Source organism: Rhagoletis pomonella, unplaced genomic scaffold (genome assembly GCF_013731165.1).
Source record: "Rhagoletis pomonella isolate Grant_MI unplaced genomic scaffold, Rhpom_1.0 Rhpom_scaffold_00001, whole genome shotgun sequence".
Classification (NCBI taxonomy): domain Eukaryota; kingdom Metazoa; phylum Arthropoda; class Insecta; order Diptera; family Tephritidae; genus Rhagoletis; species Rhagoletis pomonella.
Genome location: NW_023458555.1, coordinates 68,234,425 through 68,257,763, shown reverse-complemented (window position 1 = coordinate 68,257,763; position 23,339 = coordinate 68,234,425). Strand labels below are relative to the sequence as shown.

Sequence of the window (23,339 nt, the reverse complement as noted above, 5' to 3'; positions counted from 1 at the left end):
CAAAAACTTGTTTTATTTGCTCAAAATTCATGTTTGTGTATGTAAGTGCAACAGATTTTTGGAATAAATGTATACTTAGGAAAATATAAATGGACATATGAATCTTTATTGAAAGAATTCGCGAATAGATGTTTGCTTCATGCATGAGGAATTTGACTTTTGGACCGCTTTTTCACGTAGAGTTCTCAATACTATTATGCCAGCATAGTCAGTTTTTAATAGTTTCAGTGGCTTTTATAAAATTTCCGATCTGTCCTTTGCCTTGGTCATCATCACCAGCTTCTGCAGTATCCTCGGCATCTTTCTCTACAATTGGTTCGTCGTCTTCGATTGTATTTTAATTTTAGATATCATTTTCAGTGTAGGTTTCCTAAAATAATAAAAGTACATAAAAACGAAATGGACAGGTGAATGTCAATAGGGTCAATAAAATTACCTCCGGTATTACAACTTGCAGCAGACCCTGCATATCATCGATTTCTTTATATTTTTGGCGAAGTAAGCTCAGAGGACCATCATCGTCTTCATCCTCGCTTTCATTTGGCTCTGTGGCATTGAATCATTCTAATAAAGGCTTCCAACATTTCGCTGTTACACTTGCCTTCAGCTGATTCCAAGCAAGCATTAAAAATGATACAGCATCTTTAAAAGTTAAAGTTTTTAAAAATTGTGTGATGTCATCTTTTCCTACAGCTAATAACAGCAGATGTTTTTTGTAGTACAGCTTAGTTAAGCGAATCACATTTTGATTCACAGGCTGAATAAAAGGCGTTAAATTTGGAGGCATATAAACCACGAATATTGAGCCATCAGCAGTTTTAAGTTCATCTTCTGGCGGATGGCTAGGGGCGTTATCAAGCAATAGGATAGCTTTGGTTGGTAAACCCTTTTGTAGCTAAGAATTTTGAACCTAATAACAATTAAAAACGAAAAAATACTCGGTCAAACTGGTAGGAATTTTAAATGTGTTACTCATGTACGTGAGGGACGAAGCAATGGTGAAACCATTCTATGAAGATGTCTGCAGTTACTCCATAAATTTCCGATTTTTTCAACAATTTCAGATTTTTGCTCCAACGAAAGGAATTTCCTAGCAGACATGATAACACTATTTAAATGCTAAATTTATTAGCACACAAAAATTAAAAAACCACATAAAACAGCGCACATTCACTCACAAGCGGTTGGAACTCGACAAGAACCAAATAAACATTAGCATCAAATAGTAGCAGCTTTTCTAGTAATAAACATAAAGTGGTAAATTTCAGGGAATAACCGCTTTCATTTCCGGTTAAATTTGGTATTTTTTTGTCAATTTATGCTTGCCGTTGCTTTTAAAATTTTGTTCGCTATTTAGAGGCTTTCGATTGTTCACTATTTAGAGTACTCTGTGTAAATATTTCGGTGTTCACTATATCGAGGTGTTCACTATAGCGGGCGTTCGCTATATAGAGACACGACTGTATATTTAACTGTTAGGTATTTTAATTACGAATGAGTTCGACATCTGCTGCTATGAAGTATTATAATAAATATCTTGTGACTGCGTATACGTTTCATGTTTGCATATAAATGAAAATACTTGTAGGTAAAGCTTCATAAAACCCTTTTATCTAATCACATTCAGCTCAATTCCAAACTCAATACTAGTACTCCTTTGATAGTGTTCATATGCGTACCTGTTATCTTATCATCGCTTAATGGTATAACTTAGATAAAATTTTATTTTTACCCTTTCGCAATACAAACCTCGCCTCAATCAAGGGAATCGTCAGGGTCCTTTAATAACACTAAATATTTTATCTAATTTATTTCATAAATGTGGTATCTAATACTTCAATAGAGTCAACATTAAAAATCTTTCAAAGGGCCCTGTTTTACAAGTTTCTTTCTTAAACTCTTTTATAATATAACGCAATACATTGTATGGGAAAAATAACGAAATTTTTCAAATAAATCTGAATTTCTGTATCGCATATTTGTATTTACTTTTATTTGGCTTTAAACCTGTTTTTCGGTATTCGTACGGTGACCATTCGTAATGATTTTGGCGGGACAGTACCGATTTTGAGAAAATTGTCCCGCTAAATATTTTTTAAAAGTCGGGACGTATAAGTGTCTCGATTTTTCATATTTGTGCCGATTTACCGAGGCAGCTCTTTCATTATCACAAAGGATATAGAATATAAGTGAGCCATAAACATAGCCAGCCTTATTAACAATATAATAATATAATTAATGAAATTATAAAAAATAATACCATCAAAAAAATCGTGGATATGAAAAACATAAGCTGCTTTTACCTTTCTTTGGCAATTCCCCTTTCGATTATTTAATGTTTATTCCTTTTTATGAAAGTGTGGATTAATGCATATAAAGGCTGTTTATGCAAATAAACGAGCGCATTTGTCACCCGTAAAAGACCGATACATTTCTGGGCACATAACTATACCTCGCCATTTCCGACTGGGTACATATGTTACTATTCACAAGCAAACTTCATATCGCATGCCAGGCACGCGCAAACACATCTTCTTGACATACTCATATGCATACATATATACCTACTTGTGTGTATGTACCCTGCAGCGGAAAGTACTAGTACAAAACTAATGAATTCACCAGTTTTCGGGAGTCGAATACCGGTACCTCGCAAATCTACCACCCATGCTGTCTACTGTCGCATTAAACATGGAGTTGTCCTAGGAGGTGACAATTGACTCCCGCTGCGTAACTTGTTGTAAAAGTACCAGTTTTTTTTCGTTGTGCACTTCACAGATACTTTTTCATAATTAAAAAAAAACGAAAATAAAAATTTTAAATTATATGTTCTGCATAGTGAGATTTGAGCTTGGAAACTTTCGGCCGCAACTAATTGTAGCCAACATCTTTGCGCACTCAGCTACAGGCACAACATGTAAGTGTGCTTTCAAATGTTCGCTTTGAATCAAGCCAGGCGACGATTTGTTCAAATTTAAATTTGTCCTTGCCATTGGCTTTGCTATTTATTTTGCTGTGATCGAACGTACAAAAGCTTCAGAGTGGCGTTGTTTGAAATTTTATTATTAGGCGGAACTGATTCTTTATGATCATTTTATTAAAATTGTCATTTAAACTCGCTATATCTCAGTCGTTTATGTATCGATCGATTTGAAATTTTCATAGGATGAACTACAAACCATTCCAAAGAATTTAAGTTTAAAACCACTTCTTAATACTCAGTACAAATAAAACTACAAGTTTATAACTTTTTTATGAGAATGAAGAGGGTGTTTGTTTTCAAATGTAAAAGTTGTGTCATAAACTTTGAAATAAATTTGTTGTTTTAAAACAGTGTTGTAGAAGGGAAGTTTTTGGAAAAGTTTCAGAATTAAACATCAAGTAGTTGCAAAGTTATAACAATATTATTTAGTTAGCAGATTAGCGCGCTACGCTCTAAAAGGCTTTATAACTCGGAAAAGTAAAAATATCCCTTTTTTATTTGTGATTTATATGTAAAAAGACTTGATCTTTCGGTTGAGATAACTAAAAACAATATTAAAAATGACCATAATTCAGAAAAATTACAAACAAATTTTCGTTCAGGATTTTCACCATGAAAATGGGAAAGTTTTTGAAAACGCATAGTACCATCGTATAGCCCGTACAAAAATCTATAGAAATCATAGTTTTCAAATTATTTTTCCCATCTTCTGTCTGCTTCCCAGCCAGTTGAAAAGTAGCTTGTTTTGCACCGCTCAGGGCGCTGGGTCATTTGACGTGAATTGCCCCATTTATATAAACATATTTGAAAAAAAAATTAAAAAGTAGTAGTTATGTAAAAAGGGGTATCTACATATGTACTGATTTATTTTGGTACTTTTCAGTACGATATTTGCGTGGTGGTCATACGAGGGAAACAGAACATGGATAAGTATTCAAAATTTATTACTATTTAAACAATTAAATAACAAATTCCTTTATGTAATACGGGAGCACTATCATATTAAAACTACCATTAGAAGGAGCAATATGTAACCAATAGCTCGATTTCTTACTACCTGAAGCATAATATGCTATTGGAACTAGTAATGTAACTAGTACGAAAGCGATAATTGTAACCGACCCCGCTGCAGGGTAGGTTCTTTCCCGTACGCAACGCGGGATCCCGCGGGTACCCAAAACAGCCCAGAAATCATTCCCGTACTCAACAAAATGGGTAATAGAGAGCGAAAATTGGAACGTATTGGATCGTAAGTGTATTCTTCTTCCTGCCCGAAACAGCCCGGACTTTTTCTCCGGATAAAAATGGATAAAGTGTCGAAGTGCATATCATCTGTTTTGTGTTTACATGTTGCCTGCATTTACTTGGTGCTTTTAAGGAAAAGTGAATGATCAATTTCCAAGAGTTTGCATTTAAGTGACAAAAACAAAAACAACGTGAATCAGCTGTTTCTCTAATTCTGGGCACGAAATGTGTTTTTTTGCGTTCCCGTACTTCTGGATTATGTTCCATTTTTGAGAGCAAACTTTTGGCTTATTCTTTAATTACTGGATTGTTAGGGAAAGAACAAAGCTTAGTGGAATGATTGAAGCCATATCATTGAGATTACCGAATTTTTGCATTCCTAAGTGAGGGCATAGTGTGTAGTAAGTAAAACAAAAGGTTTCAGAACGTTATGTATTTCTTTTTTGCACTGTATCTCGAAATGTGTTCGACTCCCAACTCGATGGTCGTGGGTTCAAATCCTGTAACACGGGCCGTTTTCTTCGGATCTGCCATTTCTACTGTCTGTTGTGCGGGAATGCCACATGGTTTTATTGGAACCAGGAGTCTATTTTTGGACGCACTAACAAAAATGTTTAAATAACATAACACAAGCACGATGTAGAGAACAAAGGTGACGCATTTCGCAAACCGCTACCTTAATAATAATAGAGTATTCAGGCGTTAATGCGAAGTGGAATTGCAACGAAGCAAAATGTGAAGTTCTGAACACATTGAAAAAGACGAGCTACGGCCACAGCTTCCAATTTGTTATCGGCGCAATGATTGCAGCAGAATTCGTGAGAGTAATTTTAGCGTGACGTCATCGTAGAGTTGACAACTGAGAGCGGCGAGAATAAGGGCGATTAGTGATGTGCTGAATTGTCTCCAATACTCGGTACCCAATACCTAAAAAAGATTTCGGTACCCAATACTTCCTTTTCGGTATCCGATACTGATTCTTTACATTAAACCTTCGCCATTATAAGCATTTCAGGTTTAGAAAAAACTTTCATTACTTATTTATATGATATCGGCTAAAACACTTGAACTTATCGCAACAGAGAAATATTATTTTATCACATTTAACCTTAGTCGATCCAAGGTTCAAGAAAAATGCTTTGACGGATGGAGAAGCTTCTCGGGGGGGGAGATCTAAGCAGTTATCGACAAGTTTCGGATCGATATCGCACTTGTTGGCGTAATAATATTTCATATCATACGTCAACAAAACCGATACGGATTCGAAAATTGTCGCTAACTGGTTATAGAATCTGCCCCCAGGCCTCCAAAAACGATATCGTCCGATTCAGCTGGAACAAAAATGCTCCAAACAAGTAAGAGTTTCTCTGCGTTATGGCCTCGAACCGACATATATACATCTTTCATTTGAATCCGTATTAAAAGCTCTATTGGCTCCTACATTCGGGTTTTTATAGGCGAGTCTCCCTTGAGCCGTTTTTTTCCATATCTTTGGCCTGTGTGCGCTTTTATTCGAAATCTAAATGTTTCGGTACCGAGTATCGAGAGTATTGGATTCTTTTTAAATCGGTACCGAATATCGATCAATACTTGAAAGTATTGACTCAGCACATCACTACTGCTGTCAACTCGACTGTGACGTCAGCAAAACAGCTGATTCCGTAAAATTCACTGAGAGCCGATTAGCGTTGTTGCGATCGGCGCCACCTTCTGTATTCTCTCCACCGTGTATTTGATACATAATTTCGCTGCTTACTACCCATGTATTCTACCACTTTGCATTGGTGTGCTCTCGTACTCTTCCAAATTTGGGATAGTATTTTTGCATTTCGTCCAATCTGTGCATCGTGCAAGGCTTCGAGAATACCCCCGTTGTGTTCGGGCTATGAGATTGTAAAATTTTATCAACAACAGCACAGCCGAAAACCTCGCATCAGTCATTGCACTTCACTTTATATCAAACATAAGCAAAAGCAATGGACTAATGGAGATGTTGCTGTTAACGAAAATTTTGCAGTTTCACATTTTGCGTCGTTGCCATTGTATTTCATGCCTGAATATCTCTTCTACATATTATTCTGAAACAAGGCGCTTATTCCCAGCGATCTACAAGTTGCACAGAGACAAATTATACATCAAATTAAAAAGCTCGATCTGAATCTTTGCACAAACTTTTCATATTTAAGATTCATTGAACCCATTTCGAATTATATGCATCGAAATATTTAAAAATTTTTACATTGAGCAATGCATTGCTACGTTCATTTCGATAGGCAGCGTCTCAGCGGGACATAAGAGAATGAAAAATTGTTCCATTTATTCGTTTTCGTTTCTGCTTTTGTTTCATGTAGTTCAAAGCATTGCTCGTGTGCAATAAACATTTAGGTTTGAGCTCAACTTGAGGTTAAGTTGAGAACTAAGGTATTTCTCAAATCTCCAACGTTGTTTCTCAACCGTACCTCAAGTGGAGGATCATAGCGTTCTCAACAAAAAGGGCATTTTTCTTTGTATGAAAAAGGACTGTTTCTCAAGTTGAGAAAATGCTAGTTCTCGACTTGAACTCTAATGTAATTCTCCAATTGGTCTCAAACATATCATTGAAATACTGAAATTGAAATAGTAAAATACCTTATACCTCTTTGATTGAAACGACATATATAGATGAATTTAAATATTAATTTTTCATTTTATTACTCCTTTAGTATTATGTAGTTAATCAATATCGTATTACAATAATTCACTTCACAGTACACAGTCCGACAGTAGTTTTGCCACTTGATTCACTTCGCGTTTTATTTTCTTTCAAGAATATTTGAGGATACTTTGAAGATTATTTACTTTCGTTGTTAGTTATCCTCTTTATATAGCTTTAGTTTTTCACTCTATAATTAAAAATTCGTATCTCTATCACTTTTTACGTATCTGGGCGTGGGTTAGAGATGAGTTGGAGAATGGTCTTGGATATCAACTAGAGAACTATGAATTTCTCCAAGGTTGGAGAAATATTATTTTGGTGTTTATTGGGAATGTTCTCTTTGGCTCTGTACATATATACATACACAACGTTGTTGCATATCCACACATTCATACTCAGTATCTACGATTGAGAGAAATAGAGGTTGCGCCCTGCGCGTACCGCTATTCCTCTCTCAGTGAATTTGACAGAATCGTTGTTTGTATGACGTCACACGTGTGCAACTTGTTTACGTTTTCCTTGCAACATTTTGCTTCTTCCTCCATTCTTGCTCACGTTTTGGCATTTCTCTCTCGCAATTGCACCAGTGTGACGTCACACAAAAGTTATTCGCAAAAATCCTCCCTGATGATATGCTATCCACGATTGAGAGAATACAAGGTTGCACCGATCTCGGACCGCTATTCCTCTCTTAACGAATTTGACAGAATCGTTGTTTGCACGACGTCACACTTGTGCAACTTGTTTACGTTTTCCTTACAACATTTTTTCTTCTTCTTCTATTCTTGCTCACGTTTTGGCATTTCTCTCTCGCAATTGCACCAGTGTGACGTCACACAAAAGTTATTCTCAAAAATCCTCTCTGATCGGCGCAATCTCGTATTCTACCATTCTTGTATTCTATCATTCTTGCTCAGTATCAACCACAGTATAGACAGTAGCCAACCTTCTTGGGTTGTTGTTGTAGTAATCGTTGTTGTTGTAGCTATATTCACCCTTGAAGAAGGCACCGGGTTATGTGCAGCTATTTAATGGCCTTCCTCAGACTTTTTCTAGATTTCAGGGTTGTGTGCTGCATTATTACTACAATGTTTGGAAACTGTTATACTGCGGTATTCAAACTATTTTTATTATTATTACCTTCCTGTTATTAACTCGGGATGTAACTATGTAATATTGATGCGCCCAAAAGATGCAGCGCTTTCTATTCTCAAGTTGTATACCTGATGACAGTACGAATGGCAATTATAATAGGGAGGATTTAGTTTTTTAAATTATAACTTATTACATGCAGAGTTGCGACACATTGCAACCATATGCATTGCATATTAGAGGTGTCAAACTATCGATGGTATTATCGATAGTATCGATAGTTTTATTTTTTTGCCCCTATCGATGAGTAGTGATAGTTTTTCTCAAAAAAGGTTAAACTATCAATAGTACTATTTGACTATCGATAGTTTAAAACCTCTAGCACAGCCGATTTTATTTATAATGTCTCCATGTAGCTGCGCGTCAGTTTTTTAAGTTTGTCAATTTTTTATTATAAGTGATACTTTCGTTGTGATTCCTCCTTTAATGGCCGTTTCCTCAAGCAACCTTTAATTGAAAAGTTCCCTTTACATTTACATGTTGCTTCAAACCATAAGGCTATTTCTGAAGTAAAGCATTTCTATTATCGGTGTTTGACGTTTGTATGTTTCTTGACTGTAAACAAATCAAAAAGTTATATTACAAAATTTAAACAAAATATATCATATTTGAAAATTTATAAGCAATAATTAAACAAGGCAAAAGTGATTAAGTTACGGCAAATGATACAGCTGTTTTTGATAGACTTTTTTATTCTGATTACGAGTACGTAAGCATAAAGTTTCCATCAGCTTCAGATTTTGAGAAAAACGAGGTCAAAGTGTCAAAAAAATCGCGTTTTTTGCAATATTTTAGAAAGTCTAGCACAAAAAACAAAAGGTGTTAGAACCTTTAACTGGAGCTTAAATTAAAGCTATAAGTCTCGTTATCCCTGCACCTTGACCTGATGGTCACTAAAAGTCATTTATTGAACAATATAAAAATACTGTGCTATTGAAAAAAATAAATAAGTTTTGTCAAAATCAGTGTTTGCTGTTAAATAAATAACTATAAGTGACCTTAGGGTTAAGGTTCAGGGATGGTATTTTAAGCGATTGTAGTCGAAAGTTCAAGCCTTAATTTCAGCCCAAGTGGAAGGCTCTATCCCGTTTTGTTTAATTGCGGTGAGTACTCAAACTTCGCACAAAATCAGGTTTTGCTGTTCAATTAATAACTATAAGTGACCATCAGGTCAAGGTGTAGGGATGGTATTTTCAGGGATAGTAGTCGAGACTTCTAGCTTTAATTTAAGCCTAATACCGCCTTTTATTTCTTTGCTAGAGCTTCTAAAATATTGCCAAAAAACCCCGATTTTTTGACATTTTGACCTCGTTTTTCACCGGAGCTGATGGAAACCTTATACTCATGGATTCGTAATCAGCACTGACAAGTCAATCAAAAACAGCTGTTACATTTGCCGCAACAAATTTTTTCCCATTTTTGTTGCCAAGTGTTATAAATCATAAGAAGAAGCTTTCTTTACTAGGCTCATAATTTTGTTTTTAATTGTAAGCTTAGATATGTAAATAAATAAATAAAATTCGATAATAAAATGCTTTACTTAGACAGAACTATAAATGTTAAAGCAATATTTAAACATAAAGTGAATTTTAAAGTTAAAAGTTACTTAAGAAACGGCCCTACGTGTGTTTATATTTTCAATATTTTGTTTTTTTTTGTTTTTCGATGCAGTCCTTGTTAATTTGGAACAGTTTTTAACATTACATTGACTATCGATAGATAGCGTTTGACACTATCGATAGTATTGCTGGAAACTATCAACGAGTAATCATAGTTTTTTTCTGAAACATGGAAACTATCGATGGTGGCATTATCGATAGTTTTACAACTATTTTGCATATTTTAAATATTCAATATAGCAGTGAACAATTTCTCTGAATTTTCCATTTTTAAAACACCAATGGTAACCAATAACAAACGAAGCATCAGCTTTATTTCTGATGCGCTGATTGCTCTAGCGATGAATTTCGATAACTTTTCGGATGCGTTTTGGAAAACTATACATTGCCAATATTTTGTAGTTCGGCGTTATGGAACATTATACTTTGTACGTATGCAAAGCTATTGACGTTTTGGAAGTCAGCCTTTGCTACAGCTCTATTTTATATCGAGGGAGTCAAACACTTCCCTCACTATATGTTAGTATTTGGACGAGCTTCAAAAGAGGAGGGACCTACGCCGACTTCGAACGGCGATTGTTTTTTATGAGAAGCTGTTTTTATGGCAGAGGTTTGCAATTGCCTGCCGATTGGCGACCGCTATTATAAAAAAAAACTCTTTCATGTCTTATTTTCTGATGTTGGTCAAAAACTAGGCTCGAATTGAGGCTCTGCGGAATGGTACTGCGCTCTGCTAACCACTACACCACACCAGCCGCTACTTTGTTTTTGCCAATTTTATTAAATCTCAAGTAAAAGTAAATAACGTCTCCCAAACTTTACACGCACAAAAATTCATTAATACGTACCCAAAAATCGTCGTTATTTAAAATTTTCTATACTAATTATTTTTATAAATCATATGTGTATTTTTACAATTTAAAGTCATTGGACCACGTTACCTATCGAAAAACTGAATATTAAGAAACTTTACTCTTCTGATAGTTCCTTTGATCCTCCTATTCGTCTTTATTTGCTTTTACTTAAGAAATGCCATCACCGCCGTGAATGTGCAATGTTATATTATATCATTCTTGTAACAGATGCAAGCTGGGGTATTCGGGGCTAGAGAAGTTCGTTCATGTGTGGCTATCCAGCATCGAAGAATTTACGTCGAATACTGATTTAAGAAAGTTTTAACGTTCCCATTGATAGTAGGTATATAGTCTGACTATATCCAACTGATTGCAAGCAAAAATATTAATATATAGTCTGACTATATCCAACTGATTGCAAGCAAAAATATTAAAATATTTGCCTTCACTTCAATATTTACATGTTTGCTAACAAACTATGCACATCTTCACCCAATCCAAAGAACGTATATGTACGTTAATAACATTTTCACGCTCACGGCTGCAATGACTTGGATGCGTAGACCGTAAATTTGTTGTTCACCCTAAAATAATAAAAAATTTGGTTGTCGGATTCAGTGGTTCGAACGGTTTTTGCACCTTTTGGAGTTTTTTTTTTTAACCGGTTTCGGTTTGGTTAAACGATTCGGGAGGTAACAGCTATGTATATTTGTGTTAGTTTTATTCAGTAACAATCGAAACATATTCATGCCTATTACGATGTAAGAAGTAACAAGCTAGTATGAAGGACTAGATTCGGCCGATGGCATCCTTCGGACCGAAACAGGCATTCTTAAATTTAATATAATTTGTGTATATCATACGCTATAAGTAGTAAAAAAATTTTGAGATGGCAAACAAATATGGAGTTATCATATAAAAAAATGTGGTAAATGAGCATAAAACTTTTATCAAAAGGTTCCGCTGTTGGTTTGGATCAAACATTTGTGAAAATTTCGGTTTGGTAATGGTTCAGTTAATTCGTAGGAAAAAGCGGTCAATCCGGTTCAAAACATGTTCACGTCCCTGACAAAAAATGCTTATTATTGACAAGAATTTCTTGTAATGTATCGGCTATAAGCATGATACATTACCAAACATTCCATTTTCCCACTGGGTGTAAGTGAAGCACATCTGCTCGTTTTCCTGCAATACATGTAAGCGAGGAAGCTTTCCAGATGCCTTTATCGTCCTTTTTCAATTTCGTGTACGTATTTTTAAAGTAGTATTAATGAAGGGCGCCGGGCAAGATAAGAACCCAACAACAATATAGAAATATACTTTGAAATCCACCCTTCGACGATCTTCAATAGCGTTCAATGCGCTAAGCGGCTGCATTGTGATTCAGTAGCTACCGGCGAAAATCCTCAGCTATAGCAGGCTATTTCGGTATGTACTCAACTCTTAGTCTTTGTTATGCGCATGAGCGTACGTGCGTTGTTCATTCCAAGGACATGCTGTGGCTTTCTTCGATAATTCGACACGGTATGATGAGCACTGACAACCCTCATATGGCACAATAACGATCCCTATGTACATATACACATAGTACACAAATATACATATGTAACTATAGTTACCCTGCTGTAAAATTTAGAGACAGTCTGGCAAAGCGCTAGTTCCGAACTATATATTTCAGAACTAAGTATCTCTGAACTTAAACTTGCGGTGTAAGTGGAAAAATTCTCACTTCTCATTATTGTACGTAGCGTGAAAGCAGCTCAACGAGAAAGCCTCCGACTCGAGCATCGTTGGTCGCGAGTTCAAATCGCGGTGGAGGCAGTTGTGAGTTTTTAGATTAAATGAATTTAAATTGTTGCGTGCCGCTTACAATAATTTTTTTTTATAAAATATGTAACAAACGTGGAAACTGTAAAAGAAAAGAAAAAAACGGAAAAAATATCCAAAAATCGAATCTTAAAAACGTTTTCATATAAAAAAAAGCTGTCCAAAACGGAACCGGTTAAAAACTAGTAATGCACTGGGCGACAATTTCCACTGCCAATGACATCGCCGTGTAAAACTGGTCAGTTGAATCAAGTACTGTCGGCAAAAGGTCTAGTTCTACGCTAGTTTTGAGCTAGTCCGATTTTCTACAGGGTATATCTGAGTGCATGCATGGTTATGTTGGTTTGTAGGTAAGTTGGTTACTGAGTTTTTTTTTTTTTGTTTACTCAATGCAACGCATGGCAAATTCTCTTTGCCACGAGTCACTTCGGTATCGGAACCCTCTTTTCTCTTCCATTCGCTTTCCGCCGCTTGGTGTCTTAGGATTTTTGTTGTTGGTATACCTAAGGATTTTTATGATGATCGCGCTGTTTTTATCGAGTGCGTTTGTGATGTTTAAAGTGTAGGAGACGCAGCTGGCTAAACCCAAGCTTGAGGGGTGCTTACCAAGCCTTCTGAGAGTCTGAGTTGACAAGTACAGTTTGTGGGATTCGAATATACACAAAACTGCATGAGGGATATAACGAGAAAGCAACGAACAAATTATACATATGTAAATAAAGGCAATAATTTCACATCTTTATTTCCAAAATACCTGGGAAGTGATGTTTTTTTCTTGTAGCTACTGTTATGTAGCACAAGAATCTCAATATATTTACGAAATTTGCCAAACACCTCAAAATTCTCGACTAACGGTTAAAAACCTGGGTTTTCGATGTTATCCCTGGTTTAAGAAAGAAAAACCTTAGGCCTTTCGAATGTTATACATACATACATCGCACGTTTAATTATACATATACAGAATTATTTCAAAATTTCAATTTTGTGGGAAAACGCAATCAATTCATACAGTTGGTATACCAAAAGAAAGATGGAAATACATACATATATCTTCGCCATTTTTGGAATGTTTAGTCATATATTAAACTGAACTTATTCTCCTTGCCAAGTTTATTAATTGTATTCAGCCCATATATGTAATACTTCTATATTGGCAGTAAGCTAACGTCTCAATATGTAAGCATTCCGAAATTAAAGCGAAACAGTCTAGTACCGTGTTTGTCAATGTATTGTGTACTTGAGTGCCGTTTTTGTATATGTGTTGTGTACATGTTTATTTATAAACGTATGTGTTCCTTTTCTTTCGTACGTGTTTATTGATATATCTGTACTGTGGTGTTTTCGGACGGTACTAGCTCTTACTGCCAATATAGGAGTATTACATATATGATTCAGCCTTATCATGAGTTTCGTTATCAAACGTGCGACATGTCAATTTACAATTTTTAAATTTGGCAACGGGTGTTTGCACTGTTTTATAAAGCAACTATACTAGTCTTTAAAAAGTATGTTCAATAACGAGTAAATTGAATGTTTATTTTCAAAGGTCAGTTGAAAACTGACTGATTTATTCAACCTTTCATACAATTTCTATACCCGAGTGCACATGTGAACAAGGGTATTATAACTCTGTTCACATAACGGTTGTTTGTAACAGGCAAAACGAATCGAGATAGATATAGACAAATGTATATATAAATGTTCAAAATGAAGAGAGAAGTCGATTAAGCCATGTCGATCTGTCTGTCCATCTCAATGAAATTTGGTAGGTAGGTTGCCCTTAATCCAAGGTAGGTATTGAAAATAGGCGAAATCGGACTGCAACCCACTTCCCATATAATGGAATTTTCGAAAAATGCAAGAACTGCTATGCACCTACCATATAACGGTAATTTAAAGAAACACGAAAACTGCGATAAGTCAGTAATTACTGAAGCTAATTCACTTAAAATCGATTATAGCATTAACCATTAACCACAGAAAATTATATTATTATCTATACATTTTTGGATAATGGGCGTGGCGCCGTCCCTTTATGACCACAAATGTGTATCTCGGTAACCGATTTATCAATTTCTACCATACACGGTGCACTTATAACCTTGGTACGGAAAAGCAATTCGTTGAAAATTGTTCAAATCGGACTAAAGTTGCTCCCGCTTCCCGTATAGCGGTATATTTCAGAAATATGAAATCTCTGATATTTCAAAAACGCTTATTTGGTCCAAGCTAATAGTTACAATAATCTCTTAACAATAAATAAGACGGCTATAGACTTGGGGTATTTGGCAATTTTCATATTTCGATTCTTGTTTTACTCAACAAGACGTACAAGGAAATTAACATCACTTCGAAGGTATTGCTACTTCATGTTATTTTGCAGCACTCGTTTATGGTATACATATGTGTGTAATTAGCGTTGCCGCTTTGGTAATTTTTAACCAAAGTTGGTAATTTTTTTATTTTTTTATCAAATTTTGTAATTTATTTTCCAATTTGGTAACTTTTTCGACACACCTCGATGCGGGTACTTAAGCGAACATAATTATTGATGTAGTTACATCTTTTTGTTAAATTACATAAACATGTAAATCCTTGAATAAAACATAAACATTTAATGAAGTATACATATTTATTTAAGATTTTTCAATTAAAATACAGTTTATTCCTAACAAAAACCATGCAAACCTAAGCTTAAGATTTTATAGAACACTTAAAGAAAAAAAATCATGAAAATTTAACATTTTTGTTCTCAGATGTGTTTTTTGAGTATACAGTTTTATAGCCCGTTCAATTTAGTGTAACAATGTCCAAGTTTCAAGTGGCTAAAAACTACCGTTGATTTTTTATACTTTTTTTTTTGCCGAAGGTGTGTAACGCTGCCACTGAGATTCAAAATATGTATGTAAATATTTTAAGGAATTTTAAAAGAGCACTTAAAAGAGGAAAATTATAGCTAAAATGGTAAATTGGATACGAAAAATTGAGGTACTTAGGCGGGTTGGGTAGATAAGCGGGGAGGTACTTAAGAGAGGGATTTTCTTCAGATTACATTCAAAAATTCACATTGCCCAAAAATGATGGTTACTTAAGCGGGTTAGGTACTTAAGCGGGGGGGTACTTAAGCGGGTTTCACTGTAGTCATAAGACAGTACCATATTCTTAAAACGACGCGCAATCGACAAATTTGTTTCTTCGGCCACAAGTAGGTTTGAAAAGTCACCAGGTATTTACGGTCCGATTTGCTTAAAATTCGGTACGTAGGTAGCTTTTTAGCATATATTACCATATATTATCCATTTTGTCCGAGAAGTCGACCAAGGACCGATCTGTTCGAAGAAATCGTATTTGTGGTCCGATTTGCTTAAAATTCGGTACGTAGGTAGTTTTTTAGCACATATACGTATATATGGTCCATTTTTCCGAGAAGTGGACCAGGGGCTGATCTATTCGAAAAAATCGTATTTACGGTCCGATTTGCTTAAAATTCGGTACGTAGGTAGCTTTTTAGCATATATTAACATATATTATCCATTTTGTCCGAGAAGTCGACCAAGGACCGATCTGTTCGAAGAAATCGTATTTGTGGTCCGATTTGCTTAAAATTCGGTACGTAGGTAGCTTTTTAGCATATATTAGCATATATTATCCATTTTGTCCGAGAAGTGGACCAGGGACCGATCTGTTCGAAGAAATCGTATTTATGGTCCGATTTGCTTAAAATTCGGTACGTAGGTAGCTTTTTGCCTGGATAAGCTTATAGATTCCTGTTTTCTAATTTTCATGCAATTTCGAATATAAATAGCTTTAAGTAACGACCATATCAAGGGGCGAATTCGTCACTAGGCAAGATTTTTTTGCGCCAATCAGAAACAACGGATACTGTCAAAATATAATTATAATATATAATATATCTCGACTAATATATATTTAGAAAGCCGTTTGTTAGTTTTCGCAAGGCTCGAGAGCGGCTGAACCAATTTTTTTGAAACTGCCACCTGCCGCACGTGTCCCAAGGATGGTTTTAGGCTGAAAAAAAATCTATATGTAAAGGGGGCGTGGCACTTCCCATACAAACCGAATTTCTCATGCTACATATCTCTGAAAGTGTGCATGGTAGAGTTTTGGAAATTGGTATGGAGATATACGAAATCAATCGCATACCCTTGGAGAAAAATTTTAGCTATTATAAAAAGGGGTGTGACATCTTCCATACAAACCGAATTTTTCATACTGCTTATCTCTGGAAATTTTTTGGTAGAGTTCTAGAGTTTTGTATGGAGATGTACGAAATAAATCGCATACTCTTGGAGAAAAATTGGAACTATTGGAAAAGCGGGCGTGGCATCTTCCATACAAACCGAATTTTTCATACTGCCTATTTTGGAAGTGTTCATGGTAGAGTTCTGGAACTTGGTATGGAGATATACGAAATCAATCGCATACTCATGAAGAAAGAGGGAATCTCTTGGAAAGGGGGGCGTGGCACCTCCCATATAAATAGAATTTTTATACTGCATATCTCTGAAAGTATTCATGGTACAATACTGGAACTTCGTATGGAGATATGTATATAGTTGAAATCAAGCCCATACTCATGGAGAAAATTTGGGCTATTTGAAAAGGGGTGTGAGGCCTACAAACGTACCGACCTTTAGCAAACTTTGAATGAATTTTTTTATTCTTCTGTAGGTGTGTTTGTGAGTGATCTCCTCCTAAATGGTTGTACGGATTTTAACGAAACTTTTTGTGTATTTGAGTGGGTCTCTGGATGGTTTAGTTTCACAATTTAATCCGACAGTTGGCGCTGTAGTTGATTTATTACTAAAAATCTTATTTATGACCCGATTTGGCTAATGTTTTAAATATGTATGCATTGCATTGCATGTATGCATGTATTGCTGTATTATGTATTATGTATTATGCATTATGTATGTATTATTGTAAGTGGTGCTGAAGTCGAGCTATTACTAAAAATAGCCAAGTGAAGTGAATTATGAAGGTCAGATTAAATCGACCTGTTGCACCATTGAGTATATCGAACGCTCCTGCGTTGCAATTGGCCCAATGGATGTGATTTTCCAATATTATTATGCGTTCAAACTTTTAAGGTATTTCGTCTGAAATATAATTAATAATTAATATATTGCATTTCTGTAGAAGAATGATTCGCACCCATTTTGAAATTGCCATTGTTGCCGCCAGGGAGTGAAGAGGAAAAAATTTATTTCGCTTTGCGAATAACCGTGCTATGAAATGTCGCACAACTGGAGAATCTCAAGAACTCCTTCACGGATATAACACTTTCCTTAGGTTATTTAAAGCGGCAAATGACCACCAAACCTTAATATTAGCAGACAAATGTGCCAATGAAAATCGTAAACGTGAATTGTTGGTGAAAATGTTGGACCAACAAGTTTCAATAAAATATATAAAAATTTTGGGCGGGACGAAGTTCGCCGGGTCTGCTAGTATATATATATTCCGACGCACTGATAACCTCCTCCTTTTTTGGAAGTCGCTAAATAAAATCAATTTAATTGACGAGTTAAATGAGTGTGTGAGTATGTGTGTTTCTCTTTCTTTGGATAAAATTTATCATAGAGACAGCTAATGACCTGGATTAAAGTGCAGCTTGTTTTCTGAATTGGGTTGCCACCTCCTCAAATAGTTAAATCCTTTTTTAAATTATATGTTTTAAAATTACAGTATGAATGTTAAAAGAACGAGATTTAAAAAAGTTTGATACGAAAATGTTTTAAGGAAGTGCCACCTATTTACAAATTTAAATTCAGTTTTATTAATAAGTTAAATCAAGTATTATAATGTGGGTGGCAAACGAATAATATTTAAGAAAGCTTTATTTTGAAAATATCTTATCTTAAAGTAAATTTAAATTAAATGAACAAATTTGATTAAACATTACAAAATACGAGAAAGCTTATACAAATAATCTAAAAAATGTACAAAGGTACATAGATTGGCGCTTACACATATGTTAGTGATTGGCCGATCTTCTCCTCCGATTTGTGGCGTGCGCCTTGATGTTGTCACACAAAGCGGAGGGACCTACAGTTTTACGCCGACTCCGAACGGCGATTGTATTTTTATGAGAAGCTGTTTTTCATGGTAGAAATACACTCGGAAGTTTGCCATTGCCTGCCGAGGGACGACCGCTGTTAAGAAAAAACATTTTTTCTATATTTTTTTGCGATGTTGCTTTGACCAGGGCTTGAACCCAGGTGCTGTGGAATGGAAGCGCACACTGCTTACCACTACACCACAGCGGCCGTAACACAGGTACATATATTGTACATATAAAGACTACCTACAAAAAGTATGTTCATGTTTATCCTTAAATGGTTAAATAGCCGGGAATCAGCTGCACTTGATAGTAGTAGGTTGAATAAGGAAATGGATTAGCAACAAGAGCTTAGCATAGCTCAGTGGTTAGCGCTTCTGACCTTGCACATCGATGATGCGGAGATGTGGTGATCTCCGAAATACAACTATAACGTCTATCGCTTAAACTTCGCTGTACAAAGCTCAATAACACTATTGAAATAAATATTAATACGCCACAATAAAAAATGGCACATTGCATATTGTTATTTCTAATATTCCTGCCCTCAAGGCAGTTAATTTATTGATGATATTTTTTGTTAAACGAATTTTTTCAATTATATGAATAGATATTTCACTAGTTATGTAGTTAAGCATCATTTTGTTTCTAATGTGCCTTAAGTTGGTTTGTTATTATTCCTCATTGTCGAATCTGCCGAAAATTTTTCTATTACAGTTTCATCCCTTTATGTGTGAATTTTCAAAGCGATCGTCTGTTGCAACGATAATGGCTTAAACTTAAGTGCTTATGTTTTAAAATTTTTATTTTCTTTTCTCTGGATTTCCTTCTTTTCTCCCCTTAACAAAAAACCTTATCCAAATTGTATCTTGTGCGTGTGTGTTCGCACACAGTTGTCTGCAATTTATTGTTTACCTCTTATCCAATATCCTTCGTTTTCATTTCACACATTATCCTCCCTCCTAATTGTGCAAGTACAGAAACTCAGTGCGATATGTTCCGGCACCTATAGCCTGTTGCCCTCGCTGACATTGCATGGAATTTCTATGCACATTCACAGGTATGATCCTATACGCGTCAGGGTTTCCTTGCTAAGCTATTAACGCTGTGGCAGACCAAGTGAATCGGCGTGCAGCTGCTGCTTTTGATTCATTATTTTTCTCCTTTGTTGTTCACAGTAGAAATCGGGCTTATGAGTTTTGATGTTTTGCTTGGCATCGAACTGAGTTTACAAAACTGGATGCTCGCAAGAGAAAACGTAGAATTGAACTTATGTACAGATGTACATATGTATGTAATTTCAAAAACCTCATGCGTTATCCTTCTTCGTAGGTTGAGAATAAATGTATGTTCGTACAAACATGCGTGTGTGTACGCAAGCGCGTAGCCAGGATATAACGTAAGGGGATTGGGACGGGCGATGAGTTGGGGAAGACTAATATACATACCAATGCAAATTTTACGCAATATTTTTTATTAAATCATTTTTATACTTCACTTATTTTCTTCTCAATCAATTCGCGGATTTCTTTAGTCCAGGAAGTTTTCGCTCCTTATTGTCGTCTTCCTGGATATGCAGTAACAGTTGTACCACTGTTTGCGCACTCTTAGCAATGTGAGCAACACATGTCCAAGATGCGGGAACTAACCTGTGTAAAGCCTTGGTTCATGACAGACAGATAGGAGGCTTCGGTGGAGTCATTCCATCTTATTCAGTTTACAGGCTCACTGAAGTCTGGAGCGTCTGTTCACCAGTAGATGCGGCTGGAAGCGGCCGTCTGTCTTGGAGCAAGCGGCTCGCTATATAAATGACCATCTCTAATAGCTCTCCCGGCAATAGGTTTGGGCCCCGAAAGGTAAAAGCAAATTCCAAAACGTCCACGGTTAATTGCGCTCCAAACCATTACAAGCCACAACACGAAACAAGGACTACGCTTAACTGATATGCGCTTGGACGCCCAAGTTGCCTCTATCAAGCTGCTGGTTTGCATGAGAAATACCAGGCTGGCATCACCACAGTACAGGGAATGAGATGGACGGGGCATGATTGCGGACAACTCCTCCGATAAAGTAGAGAGGCTCATCGACTTCACCACAGCATGGACCATGGTAGTTATTTAGTAGTACCATACACCAACATCGAAACAACCATAAAGGGATTTGGGTGTCCCCTGAACAAAAAAAGTAAGTGCGCCTGGGCCACACTGTAGAAGTGAAACTTACGTTACTTATCTATCTATACATACACCCATCTGCTTTTGCTTAAGGTTATATTTTTCGCTTTTTTTCTATTAATGTAGATCCCTACCTCTACCAGTGTTCGTTTTAATAACATTCATGTTATTCTGTTTTCCATTATCTTCATTTTTATCTTTATACTCTATCGATTACAAAATCGATTATAACCTCCATCAAAATACCGATAACAAAATCGATGATAAATTCGATAAAAATTTCAATAGCAACATCGATAATACCATTGGTAGCTAAATCGATTAGAAAATCGATAAAAATATCGATAACAAAATCGATCACAAAATCGATTTATATCGATAACAAAATCGATAAATATCGACAAATATCGATAACAAATTCGATAAATATCGATAACAAAATCGATAAATATCGATAACAAAATCTATAAATATCGATAACAAAATCGATAAATATCGATAAGAATTGACAACAAAATCTATAATTATCGGTAACAAAATCGATGAATATCGATAACAAAATCAGTGTACGAAAATAAACTATATTGTACGTTACTATTTCGTTTCGCTTATTACTTCAACAGTTCGGTACAATACGAAAGCAAAACGGCTGAGTTCACTTTGCGATAGTACACTACAGTAGTTTAGTAGTTACAGACGAAACAACAAACGAAATGAATCGTGCAGAGAAAAATATATGTATGTATGTAGTACATGTTTTTTGATTGAATTGGATATGAAAATTTACAGAAAAAAATATTTTTCACGTAATTGAAACGTTTGCATGCATATAAAACGTACCCTATGGTACAATTGTCACAAACGAAAAGCAAACCTTTCTCGTTGGGGAAAATGACAGTGAAGCTTACAATTTGTTTCTGACTATGTACAAAGCTGTACAAAACCACAAATGATTTGATTATCGATGAGCAAATGGGAATTGTTGTGTACAGTTTATTTTCGTACCCTGAACAAATTCGGTTAATATCGATAACAAAATCGATAAATATCGATAAAAAAATCGATAAATATCGATAACAAAATCGATAACATAATCGATAAATATCGATAACAAAATTTATATATATCGATAACAAAGTCGATAAATATTGAAAACAAAATCGGATAAATATCGATAACAAAATTGATAAATATCGCTAACAAAGCCGATAAATATCGATAACAAAATCGATAATTATCGATAACAAACTCGATGAATATCGATAACAAAATCGGTTAATATCGATAAATATCGATAACAAAATCGATAAATATCAATAACAAAACCGATAAAAATATCGATTATTTTATAGATAGGTCCCGAGAATCCCGAAAATCTCTAATCCCAAAGTAGTTCCCAGATTGAGTCTCTGTGTCTCTGTCTATACCCTTTTCTCTATAATTACCTTTATTTTAAACTTTTTTCCTCTATCCTCATCTTTACTTTTATCGGTATCCTCAGCCTCATGTTTTTCTTTATATTTATCCTTGTTTTTACTTTTATGTTTATCATTTTCTTCATCTTTATATTTTCCTTCCCCTTCGCCTTTATATAAGTAAAGTGTTGAAATTTACCGTGGACTTTAATTTTGCCTTTATCTTTACGCATCTTTGTTTTTGTTTTTATTTTTACCTTTGTCTTTATCCTTTTCTTCATTTATGTACGTAGTCACCTTTACTTTCATTCTTGCATTGGTCTTTTTCTAAGTGTTATTCTTTAACCTTTTGTTAGCAAATTTTTGTTAAATTAATACCATATGCATACACACAATAAGCACTTGTTTCAGCCCCAGCCATTTCCGTTGCACCATTTCCGTGGCATCATTTCCGTTGCATGATTTCCGTTGCATACACACAAGAAGTACTTGTTCAGCCCCAACCATTTCCGTTGCACCATTTCCGTTGCAACATTTCCGTGTGCAATTTCCGCTGAATTTGCCAATTTACTCCCAACCAGCCAACCGCCGCTAAAGAAGTTTCACTTCAAAAAAAAAAAACAACACAAAAACTATTTGATTACGTTGTGATAGGTGCGAGGAAAGTTGGACGCCGAAAAGCTGAATCACAAACGACACCCGAGAACTTTCACAGTGGACCTTGAATTTTGCTAAAAAAAAAATTAGCAGTGGGAATCGATGCTGCTATCACCCACACAGGAACATCTGGTATGACAAAAAGGCCCAAAAATGCAGCTGCTGCAGAAAAATACGCATCTTTCAAGCCACCCTGCAATCAATCCCGACGCGCGCTACAATTGAGTGCTACCGGGGAAAAATAATAAAAGAGAGGCAGAAAGGCGGGAGAAGGGCTGTCATTTCCACTTCAATGTAATATAATGTTTCACATAGTTTATTTTTAAACACTACATCACCAGTGTTGCCGTTCTGATCCAAATGGATCAAAATGATACGTTTTTCATCGAATTTTTAAAAGATGCTTTTATTTTTAGCTTAGAATAAATTGTGATACATTTTAATTCTCAAACAGGTTGGTAACCCTTCCCGTCTTAAGACTTTTATAATTTTGTGGCAAAACATTAAGTTTTTTTTCTTCCCTGAACATACCACCTCTAATCTGCATATGGCATCACTGTTAGCTACAGACAACTAGCCTGCCCAAGTACTCCAGGATTTAGTCCGACATAGTCCGAAGTCGTTTCCTTTCACACA

At 35.5% G+C, this 23,339-nt stretch overlaps 1 protein-coding gene and 1 long non-coding RNA gene across 15 annotated transcripts in view; one reads left to right on the top strand and one right to left on the bottom strand.

The window, feature by feature from the left end:
- LOC118747291 (homeobox protein prospero-like) overlaps positions 1 to 23,339 on the top strand; it is a 619,759-nt gene that overhangs the window by 322,409 nt on the left and 274,011 nt on the right. The window lies entirely within an intron of this gene.
- LOC118747364 overlaps positions 349 to 23,339 on the bottom strand; it is a 28,010-nt gene continuing 5,019 nt past the window's right edge. Inside the window, exons 2-3 of the long non-coding RNA XR_004993948.1 lie at positions 437 to 910; positions 349 to 370 (exon numbers count right to left, since the gene is read on the bottom strand). This is a non-coding gene — a long non-coding RNA (uncharacterized LOC118747364). The remainder of the gene's footprint in view (positions 371 to 436; positions 911 to 23,339) is intronic.